Consider the following 12,107-nt stretch of genomic DNA (forward strand, 5'->3'; position numbering starts at 1 on the left):
AAAATCGTTCGGGAAATGAGTTTACTCCCTAGGTACTTTCTTTGTATACATTCGACTATACGGGCCAAGCCCGGGATTTACCGGAAATCGCAGGATTTCGTTTTCCGGCGATTAAACCTCTTTCATTAAGCGTCTCATCAAATATGAAAACATTTTTGAAAAGTACAAGTCTCATGCGTTTTAGTGGTGAAAAAATAATTTAAAAAATCGTTCGGAAAATGAGTTTACTCCCTGGGTACTTTCTTTGTATACTTTTGACTACACGGGCCGAGTCCGGGATTTACGGGAAATCGCAGGTTTTCGATTGCCGGCGATTAAACTTCTTTTATTCAGCGTCTCATCAAAAATGAAAACATTTTTGAAAACTACAAGTCTCAGCCGTTTTAGTGGTGAAAAAATATTTTAAAAAATCGTTCGGGAAATGAGTTTACATCCCGGGTACTTTCTTTACTATACAGGCCGTGTCCGGGATTTACGGGAAATCGCAGGTTTTCGTTTGCCGGCGATTAAACTTCTTTTATTCAGCGTCTCATCAAAAATGAAAACATTTTTGAAAACTACAAGTCTCATGCGTTTTAGTGGTGAAAAAATAATTTAAAAAATCGTTCGGGAAATGAGTTTACTCCCTGGGTACTTTCTTTGTATAGTTTTGACAATACGGGCCGTGTCCAGGATTTACGGGAAATCGCAGGTTTTCGCTTGCCAGCGATTAAACTTCTTTTATTCAACGTCTCATCAAAAATTAAAACATTTTTAAAAACTACAAGTCTCATGCGTTTTAGTGGTGAAAAAAAAAATTAAAAAATCGTTCGGGAAATGAGTTTACTCCCTAGGTACTTTCTTTGTATACATTCGACTATACGGGCCAAGCCGGGGATTTACGGGAAATCGCGGGATTTCGTTTGCCGACGATTAAACCTCTTTCATTAAGCGTCTCATCAAATATGAAAACATTTTTGAAAACTACAAGTCTCATGCGTTTTAGTGGTGAAAAAATAATTTAAAAAATCGTTCGGAAAATGCGTTTACTCCCTGGGTACTTTCTTTGTATACTTTGGACTATACGGGCCGAGTCCGGGATTTACGGGAAATCGCGGATTTTCGTTTGAGTGCGAATAAACTTCTTTTATTCAGCGTCTCATCAAAAATGAAAACATTTTTAAAAACTACAAGTCTCATGCGTTGTAGTGGTGAAAAAATAATTTAAAAAATCGTTCGGAAAATGAGTTTACTCCCTGGGTACTTTTTTGTATACTTTTGACTATACGGGCCGATTCCGGGGTTTACGGGAAATGGCGGGTTTTCATTTGCCGGCGATTAAACTTCTTTTATTCAGCGTCTCATCAAAAATGAAAACATTTTTAAAAATTACAAGTCTCATGCGTTGTAGTGGTGAAAAAATAATTTAAAAAATCGTTCGGAAAATGAGTTTACTCCCTGGGTAATTTCTTTGTATACTTTTGACTATACGGGCCGAGTCAGGGGTTTACGGGAAATGGCGGGTTTTTGTTTGCCGGCGATTTAACTTCTTTTTTTCAGCGTCTCATCAAAAATGAAAACGTTTTTAAAAACTATAAGTCTCATGGGTTTTAGTGGTGAAAAAATAATTTAAAAAATCGTTCGGGAAATGAGTTTACTCCCTGGGTACTTTCTTTGTATACTTTTGACTATACGGGCCAAGCCGAGATTTACGGGAAATCGCGGGTTTTCGTTTGCCGGCGATTAAACTTCTTTTATTCAGCGTTTCATCAAAAATGAAAACATTTTTAAAAACTACAAGTCTTATGCGTTTTAGTGGTGAAAAAATAATTTAAAAAATCGTTCAGGAAATGAGTTTACTCACAGGGTACTTTCTTTGTATACATTCAACTATACGGGCCAAGCCCCGGATTTACGGGAAAACGCGGGATTTCGTTTGCCGGCGATTAAACCTCTTTCATTAGGCGTCTCATCAAAAATGAAAACATTTTTGACAACTACAAGTCTCAGCCGTTTTAGTGGTGAAAAAAAAAAATTAAAAAATCGTTCGGGAAATGACTTTACTCCCTAGGTACTTTCTTTGTATACATTCGACTATACGGGCCAAGCCGGGGATTTACGGGAAATCGCGGGATTTCGTTGGCCGGCGATTAAACCTCTTTCATTAAGCGTCTCATCAAATATGAAAACATTTTTGAAAACTACAAGTCTCATGCATTTTAGTGGTGAAAAAATAATTTAAAAAATCGTTCGGAAAATGCGTTTACTCCCTGGGTACTTTCTTTGTATACTTTGGACTATACGGGCCGAGTCCGGGATTTACGGGAAATCGCGGATTTTCGTTTGAGTGCGAATAAACTTCTTTTATTCAACGTCTCATCAAAAATGAAAACATTTTTGAAAACTACAAGTCTCATGCGTTGTAGTGGTGAAAAAATAATTTAAAAAATCGTTCGGAAAATGAGTTTACTCCCTGGGTACTTTTTTGTATACTTTTGACTATACGGGCCGATTCCGGGGTTTACGGGAAATGGCGGGTTTTCATTTGCCGGCGATTAAACTTCTTTTATTCAGCGTCTCATCAAAAATGAAAACATTTTTAAAAACTACAAGTCTCATGGGTTTTAGTGGTGAAAAAATAATTTAAAAAATCGTTCGGGAAATGAGTTTACTCCCTGGGTACTTTCTTTGTATACTTTTGACTATACGGGCCAAGCCGAGATTTACGGGAAAACGCGGGATTTCGTTTGCCGGCGATTAAACCTCTTTCATTAGGCGTCTCATCAAAAATGAAAACATTTTGGAAAACTACAAGTCTCATGCGTTTTAGTGGTGAAAAAATAATTTAAAAAATCGTTCGGGAAATGAGTTTACTCCCTGGGTACTTTCTTTGTATACTTTTGACTATACGGGCCGAGTCCGGGATTTACCGGAAATGGCGGATCTTCGTTTGCCGGCGATTACACTTCTTTTATTCAGCGTCCCATCAATAATGAAAATATTTTTGAAAACTACAAGTCCCATGCGTTTAGTGGTAAAAAAATAATATAAAAAATCGTTCGGGAAATGAGTTTACTCCCTGGGTACTTTCTCTGTATACTTTTGACTATACGGGTCGAGTCCGGGGTTTACGGGAAATGGCGGGTTTTCGTTTGCCGGCGATTAAACTTCTTTTATTCAGCGTCTCATCTAAAATGAAAACATTTTTGAAAACTACAAGTCTCATGCGTTTTAGTGGTGAAAAGATAATTTAAAAAATCGTTTTGGAAATGAGTTTACTCACAGGGTACTTTCTTTGTAAACATTCGACTATACGGGCCCAGCCCGGTATTTACGGGAAATCGCGGGTTTTCGTTTGCTGGCGATTAAGCCACTTTCATTAAGCGTCTCATCAAAATTGAAAACATTTTTAAAAACTACAAGTCTCATGGGCTTTAGTGGTGAAATAATAATTTAAAAAATCGTTCGGGAAATGAGTTTACTCCCTGGGTACTTTCTTTGAATACTTTTGACTATACGGGACGAGTCCAGGATTTACGGGAAATCGCAGGTTTTCGTTTGCCGGCGATTAAACTTCTTTTATTCAGCGTCTCATCAAAAATGAAAACATTTTTGAAAACTACAAGTCTCATGCGTTTTAGTGGTGAAAAAATAATTTAAAAAATCGTTCGGGAAATGAGTTTACTCCCTGGGTGTTTTCTTTGTATACTTTTGACAATACGGGCCGAGTCAGGGATTTACGGGAAATCGCAGGTTTTCGTTTGCCGGCGATTAAACTTCTTTTATTCAGCGTCTCATCAAAAATGAAAACATTTTTAAAAACTACAAGTCTCATGCATTTTAGTGGTGAAAAAAAAAATTAAAAAATCGTTCGGGAAATGACTTTACTCCCTAGGTACTTTCTTTGTATACATTCGACTATACGGGCCAAGCCGGGGATTTACGGGAAATCGCGGGATTTCGTTGGCCGGCGATTAAACCTCTTTCATTAAGCGTCTCATCAAATATGAAAACATTTTTGAAAACTACAAGTCTCATGCGTTTTAGTGGTGAAAAAATAATTTAAAAAATCGTTCGGAAAATGCGTTTACTCCCTGGGTACTTTCTTTGTATACTTTGGACTATACGGGCCGAGTCCGGGATTTACGGGAAATCGCGGATTTTCGTTTGAGTGCGAATAAACTTCTTTTATTCAACGTCTCATCAAAAATGAAAACATTTTTGAAAACTACAAGTCTCATGCGTTGTAGTGGTGAAAAAATAATTTAAAAAATCGTTCGGAAAATGAGTTTACTCCCTGGGTACTTTTTTGTATACTTTTGACTATACGGGCCGATTCCGGGGTTTACGGGAAATGGCGGGTTTTCATTTGCCGGCGATTAAACTTCTTTTATTCAGCGTCTCATCAAAAATGAAAACATTTTTAAAAACTACAAGTCTCATGGGTTTTAGTGGTGAAAAAATAATTTAAAAAATCGTTCGGGAAATGAGTTTACTCCCTGGGTACTTTCTTTGTATACTTTTGACTATACGGGCCAAGCCGAGATTTACGGGAAAACGCGGGATTTCGTTTGCCGGCGATTAAACCTCTTTCATTAGGCGTCTCATCAAAAATGAAAACATTTTGGAAAACTACAAGTCTCATGCGTTTTAGTGGTGAAAAAATAATTTAAAAAATCGTTCGGGAAATGAGTTTACTCCCTGGGTACTTTCTTTGTATACTTTTGACTATACGGGCCGAGTCCGGGATTTACCGGAAATGGCGGATCTTCGTTTGCCGGCGATTACACTTCTTTTATTCAGCGTCCCATCAATAATGAAAATATTTTTGAAAACTACAAGTCCCATGCGTTTAGTGGTAAAAAAATAATATAAAAAATCGTTCGGGAAATGAGTTTACTCCCTGGGTACTTTCTCTGTATACTTTTGACTATACGGGTCGAGTCCGGGGTTTACGGGAAATGGCGGGTTTTCGTTTGCCGGCGATGAAACTTCTTTTATTCAGCGTCTCATCTAAAATGAAAACATTTTTGAAAACTACAAGTCTCATGCGTTTTAGTGGTGAAAAGATAATTTAAAAAATCGTTTTGGAAATGAGTTTACTCACAGGGTACTTTCTTTGTAAACATTCGACTATACGGGCCCAGCCCGGTATTTACGGGAAATCGCGGGTTTTTGTTTGCTGGCGATTAAGCCACTTTCATTAAGCGTCTCATCAAAAATGAAAACATTTTTAAAAACTACAAGTCTCATGGGCTTTAGTGGTGAAATAATAATTTAAAAAATCGTTCGGGAAATGAGTTTACTCCCTGGGTACTTTCTTTGAATACTTTTGACTATACGGGACGAGTCCAGGATTTACGGGAAATCGCAGGTTTTCGTTTGCCGGCGATTAAACTTCTTTTATTCAGCGTCTCATCAAAAATGAAAACATTTTTGAAAACTACAAGTCTCATGCGTTTTAGTGGTGAAAAAATAATTTAAAAAATCGTTCGGGAAATGAGTTTACTCCCTGGGTGTTTTCTTTGTATACTTTTGACAATACGGGCCGAGTCAGGGATTTACGGGAAATCGCAGGTTTTCGTTTGCCGGCGATTAAACTTCTTTTATTCAGCGTCTCATCAAAAATGAAAACATTTTTAAAAACTACAAGTCTCATGCATTTTAGTGGTGTAAAAAAAAATTAAAAAATCGTTCGGGAAATGAGTTTACTACCTAGGTACTTTCTTTGTATACATTCGACTATACGGGCCAAGCCCGGGATTTACGGGAAATCGCGGGATTTCGTTTGTAGGCGATTAAACCTCTTTTATTCAGCGTCTCATCAAATATGAAAACATTTTTGAAAACTACAAGTCTCATGCGTTTTAGTGGGGAAAAAGTAATTTAAAAAATCGTTCGGGAAATGAGTTTACTCCCTGGGTGCTTTCTTTGTATACATTTGACTATACAGGCCGAGTCCGGGATTTACGGGAAATCGCAGGTTTTCGTTTGCCGGCGATTAAACTTCTTTTATTCAGCGTCTCATCAAAAATGAAAACATTTTTGAAAACTACAAGTCTCATGCGTTTTAGTGGTGAAAAAATAATTTAAAAAATCGTTCGGGAAATGAGTTTACTCCCTGGGTACTTTCTTTGTATACTTTTGACAATACGGGCCGAGTCAGGGATTTACGGGAAATCGCAGGTTTTCGTTTGCCGGCTATTAAACTTCTTTTATTCAGCGTCTCATCAAAAATGAAAACATTTTTAAAAACTACAAGTCTCATGCGTTTTAGTGCTGAAAAAAAATATTAAAAAATCGTTCGGGAAATGAGTTTACTCCCTAGGTACTTTCTTTGTATACATTCGACTATACAGGCCAAGCCCGGGATTTACGGGAAATCGCGGGATTTCGTTTGCCTGCGATTAAACGTCTTTTATTCAGCGTCTCATCAAATATGAAAACATTTTTGAAAACTACAAGTCTCATGCGTTTTAGTGGTGAAAATATAATTTAAAAAATCGTTCGGAAAATGAGTTTACTCCCTGGGTACTTTCTTTGTATACTTTGGACTATACGGGCCGAGTCCGGGATTTACGGGAAATCGCGGATTTTCGTTTGAGTGCGAATAAACTTCTTTTATTCAGCGTCTCATCAAAAATGAAAATATTTTTGAAAACTACAAGTCTCATGCGTTGTAGTGGTGAAAAAATAATTTAAAAAATCGTTCGGAAAATGAGTTTACTCCCTGGGTACTTTCTTTGTATACTTTTGACTATACGGGCCAAGTCCGGGGTTTACTTGAAATGGCGGGTTTTCGTTTGCCGGCGATTAAACTTCTTTTATTCAGCGTCTCATCAAAAATGAAAACATTTTTAAAAACTACAAGTCTCATGCGTTGTAGTGGTGAAAAAATAATTTAAAAAATCGTTCGGAAAATGAGTTTACTCCCTGGATAATTTCTTTGTATACTTTTGACTATACGGGCCGAGTCATGGGTTTACGGGAAATGGCGGGATTTCGTTTGCCGGCGATTTAACTTCTTTTTTTCAGCGTCTCATCAAAAATGAAATCATTTTTAAAAACTATAAGTCTCATGGGTTTTAGTGGTGAAATAATATTTTAAAAAATCGTTCGGAAAATGAGTTTACATCCCGGGTACTTTCTTTACTATACGTGCCGAGTCCGGCATTTACGGGAAATCGCAGGTTTTCGTTTGCCGGCGATTAAACTTCTTTTATTCAGCGTCTCATCAAAAATGAAAACATTTTTGAAAACTACAAGTGTCATGCGTTTTAGTGGTGAAAAAATAATTTAAAAAATCGTTCGGGAAATGAGTTTATTCCCTGGGTACTTTCTTTGTATACTTTTGACAATACGGGCCGAGTCCGGGATTTACGGGAAATCGCAGGTTTTCGTTTGCCGGCGATTAAACTTCTTTTATTCAGCGTCTCATCAAAAATGAAAACATTTTTGAAAACTACAAGTCTCATGCGTTTTAGTAGTGAAAAAAAATATTAAAAAATCGTTCGGGAAATGAGTTTACTTCCTAGGTACTTTCTTTGTATGCATTCGACTATACGGGCCAAGCCCGGGATTTACGGGAAATCGCGGGATTTCGTTTGCCGGCGATTAAACGTCTTTTATTCAGCGTCTCATCAAATATGAAAACATTTTTGAAAACTACAAGTCTCATGCGTTTTAGTGGTGAAAATATAATTTAAAAAATCGTTCGGAAAATGAGTTTACTCCCTGGGTACTTTCTTTGTATACTTTGGACTATACGGGCCGAGTCCGGGATTTACGGGAAATCGCGGATTTTCGTTTGAGTGCGAATAAACTTCTTTTATTCAGCGTCTCATCAAAAATGAAAATATTTTTGAAAACTACAAGTCTCATGCGTTGTAGTGGTGAAAAAATAATTTAAAAAATCGTTCGGAAAATGAGTTTACTCCCTGGGTACTTTCTTTGTATACTTTTGACTATACGGGCCGAGTCCGGGGTTTACGGGAAATGGCGGGTTTTCGTTTACCGGCGATTAAACTTCTTTTATTCAGCGTCTCATCAAAAATGAAAACATTTTTAAAAACTACAAGTCTCATGCGTTGTAGTGGTGAAAAAATAATTTAAAAAATCGTTCGGAAAATGAGTTTACTCCCTGGGTAATTTCTTTGTATACTTTTGACTATACGGGCCGAGTCATGGGTTTACGGGAAATGGCGGGATTTCGTTTGCCGGCGATTTAACTTCTTTTTTTCAGCGTCTCATCAAAAATGAAATCATTTTTAAAAACTATAAGTCTCATGGGTTTTAGTGGTGAAATAATAATTTAAAAAATCGTTCGCGAAATGAGATTACATCCCGGGTACTTTCTTTACTATACGTGCCGAGTCCGGCATTTACGGGAAATCGCAGGTTTTCGATTGCCGGCGATTAAACTTCTTTTATTCAGCGTCTCATCAAAAATGAAAACATTTTTGAAAACTACAAGTGTCATGCGTTTTAGTGGTGAAAAAATAATTTAAAAAATCGTTCGGGAAATGAGTTTATTCCCTGGGTACTTTCTTTGTATACTTTTGACAATACGGGCCGAGTCCGGGATTTACGGGAAATCGCAGGTTTTCGTTTGCCGGCGATTAAACTTCTTTTATTCAGCGTCTCATCAAAAATGAAAACATTTTTAAAAACTACAAGTCTAATGCGTTTTAGTCGTGAAAAAAAAAATTAAAAAATCGTTCGGGAAATGAGTTTACTCCCTAGGTACTTTCTTTGTATACATTCGACTATACGGGCCAAGCCCGGGATTTACGGGAAATCGCGGGATTTCGTTTGCCGGCGATTAAACCTCTTTCATTAAGCGTCTCATCAAATATGAAAACATTTTTGAAAACTACAAGTCTCATGCGTTTTAGTGGTGAAAAGATAATTTAAAAAATCGTTTTGGAAATGAGTTTACTCACAGGGTACTTTCTTTGTAAACATTCGACTATACGGGCCAAGCCCGGGATTTACGGGAAATCGCGGGTTTTTGTTTGCTGGCGATTAAACCACTTTCATTAAGCGTCTCATCAAAAATGAAAACATTTTTAAAAACTACAAGTCTCATGGGCTTTAGTGGTGAAATAATAATTTAAAAAATCGTTTGGGAAATGAGTTTACTCCCTGGGTACTTTCTTTGTATACTTTTGACTACACGGGCCAAGTCCAGGATTTACGGGAAATCGCAGGTTTCGTTTGCCGGCGATTAAACTTCTTTTATTCAGCGTCTCATCAAAAATGAAAACATTTTCAAAAACTACAAGTCTCATGCGTTTTAGTGGTGAAAAAGTAATTTAAAAAATCGTTTGAGAAATGAGTTTACTCCCTGGGTACTTTCTTTGTATACTTTTGACTATACGGGCCGAGTCCGGGATTTACGGGAAATCGCAGGTTTTCGTTTGCCGGCGATTAAACTTCTTTTATTCAGCGTCTCATCAAAAATGAAAACATTTTTGAAAACTACAAGTCTCATGCGTTTTAGTGGTGAAAAAATAATTTAAAAAATCGTTCGGGAAATGAGTTTACTCCCTGGGTACTTTCTTTGTATACTTTTGACAATACGGGCCGAGTCCGGGATTTACGGGAAATCGCAGGTTTTCGTTTGCCGGCGATTAAACTTCTTTTATTCAGCGTCTCATCAAATATGAAAACATTTTTGAAAACTACAAGTCTCATGCGTTTTAGTGGTGAAAAAATAATTTAAAAAATCGTTCGGAAAATGAGTTTACTCCCTGGGTACTTTCTTTGTATACTTTTGACAATACGGGCCAAGCCCGGGATTTACGGGAAATCGCGGGATTTCGTTTGCCGGCGATTAAACCTCTTTCATTAAGCGTCTCATCAAATATGAAAACATTTTTGAAAACTACAAGTCTCATGCGTTTTAGTGGTGAAAAGATAATTTAAAAAATCGTTTTGGAAATGAGTTTACTCACAGGGTACTTTCTTTGTAAACATTCGACTATACGGGCCAAGCCCGGGATTTACGGGAAATCGCGGGTTTTTGTTTGCTGGCGATTAAACCACTTTCATTAAGCGTCTCATCAAAAATGAAAACATTTTTAAAAACTACAAGTCTCATGGGCTTTAGTGGTGAAATAATAATTTAAAAAATCGTTTGGGAAATGAGTTTACTCCCTGGGTACTTTCTTTGTATACTTTTGACTACACGGGCCAAGTCCAGGATTTACGGGAAATCGCAGGTTTCGTTTGCCGGCGATTAAACTTCTTTTATTCAGCGTCTCATCAAAAATGAAAACATTTTCAAAAACTACAAGTCTCATGCGTTTTAGTGGTGAAAAAGTAATTTAAAAAATCGTTTGAGAAATGAGTTTACTCCCTGGGTACTTTCTTTGTATACTTTTGACTATACGGGCCGAGTCCGGGATTTACGGGAAATCGCAGGTTTTCGTTTGCCGGCGATTAAACTTCTTTTATTCAGCGTCTCATCAAAAATGAAAACATTTTTGAAAACTACAAGTCTCATGCGTTTTAGTGGTGAAAAAATAATTTAAAAAATCGTTCGGGAAATGAGTTTACTCCCTGGGTACTTTCTTTGTATACTTTTGACAATACGGGCCGAGTCCGGGATTTACGGGAAATCGCAGGTTTTCGTTTGCCGGCGATTAAACTTCTTTTATTCAGCGTCTCATCAAATATGAAAACATTTTTGAAAACTACAAGTCTCATGCGTTTTAGTGGTGAAAAAATAATTTAAAAAATCGTTCGGAAAATGAGTTTACTCCCTGGGTACTTTCTTTGTATACTTTGGACTATACGGGCCAAGTCCGGGATTTACGGGAAATCGCGGATTTTCGTTTGAGTGCGAATAAACTTCTTTTTTTCAGCGTCTCATCAAAAATAAAAATATTTTTGAAAACTACAAGTCTCATGCGTTGTAGTGGTGAAAAAATAATTTAAAAAATCGTTCGGAAAATGAGTTTACTCCCTGGGTACTTTCTTTGTATACTTTTGACTATACGGGCCGAGTCCGGGGTTTACGGGAAATGGCGGGTTTTCGTTTGCCGGCGATTAAACTTCTTTTATTCAGCGTCTCATCAAAAATGAAAACATTTTTAAAAACTACAAGTCTCATGCGTTGTAGTGGTGAAAAAATAATTTAAAAAATCGTTCGGAAAATGAGTTTACTCCCTGGGTACTTTCTTTGTATACTTTTGACTATACGGGCCGAGTCATGGGTTTACGGGAAATGGCGGGATTTCGTTTGCCGGCAATTTAACTTCTTTTTTTCAGCGCCTCAACAAAAATGAAAACATTTTTAAAAACTATAAGTCTCATGCGTTTTAGTGGTGAAAAGATAATTTAAAAAATCGTTTTGGAAATGAGTTTACTCACAGGGTACTTTCTTTGTAAACATTCGACTATACGGGCCAAGCCCGGGATTTACGGGAAATCGCGGGTTTTTGTTTGCTGGCGATTAAACCACTTTCATTAAGCGTCTCATCAAAAATGAAAACATTTTTAAAAACTACAAGTCTCATGGGCTTTAGTGGTGAAATAATAATTTAAAAAATCGTTTGGGAAATGAGTTTACTCCCTGGGTACTTTCTTTGTATACTTTTGACTATACGGGCCAAGTCCAGGATTTACGGGAAATCGCAGGTTTCGTTTGCCGGCGATTAAACTTCTTTTATTCAGCGTCTCATCAAAAATGAAAACATTTTCAAAAACTACAAGTCTCATGCGTTTTAGTGGTGAAAAAGTAATTTAAAAAATCGTTTGGGAAATGAGTTTACTCCCTGGGTACTTTCTTTGTATACTTTTGACTATACGGGCCGAGTCCGGGATTTACAGGAAATCGCAGGTTTTCGTTTGCCGGCGATTAAACTTCTTTTATTCAGCGTCTCATCAAAAATGAAAACATTTTTGAAAACTACAAGTCTCATGCGTTTTAGTGGTGAAAAAATAATTTAAAAAATCGTTCGGGAAATGAGTTTACTCCCTGGGTACTTTCTTTGTATACTTTTGACAAAACGGGCCGAGTCCGGGATTTACGGGAAATCGCAGGTTTTCGTTTGCCGGCGATTAAACTTCTTTTATTCAGCGTCTCATCAAATATGAAAACATTTTTGAAAACTACAAGTCTC

Source organism: Hydractinia symbiolongicarpus, chromosome 6 (assembly GCF_029227915.1).
Source record: "Hydractinia symbiolongicarpus strain clone_291-10 chromosome 6, HSymV2.1, whole genome shotgun sequence".
NCBI lineage: Eukaryota > Metazoa > Cnidaria > Hydrozoa > Anthoathecata > Hydractiniidae > Hydractinia > Hydractinia symbiolongicarpus.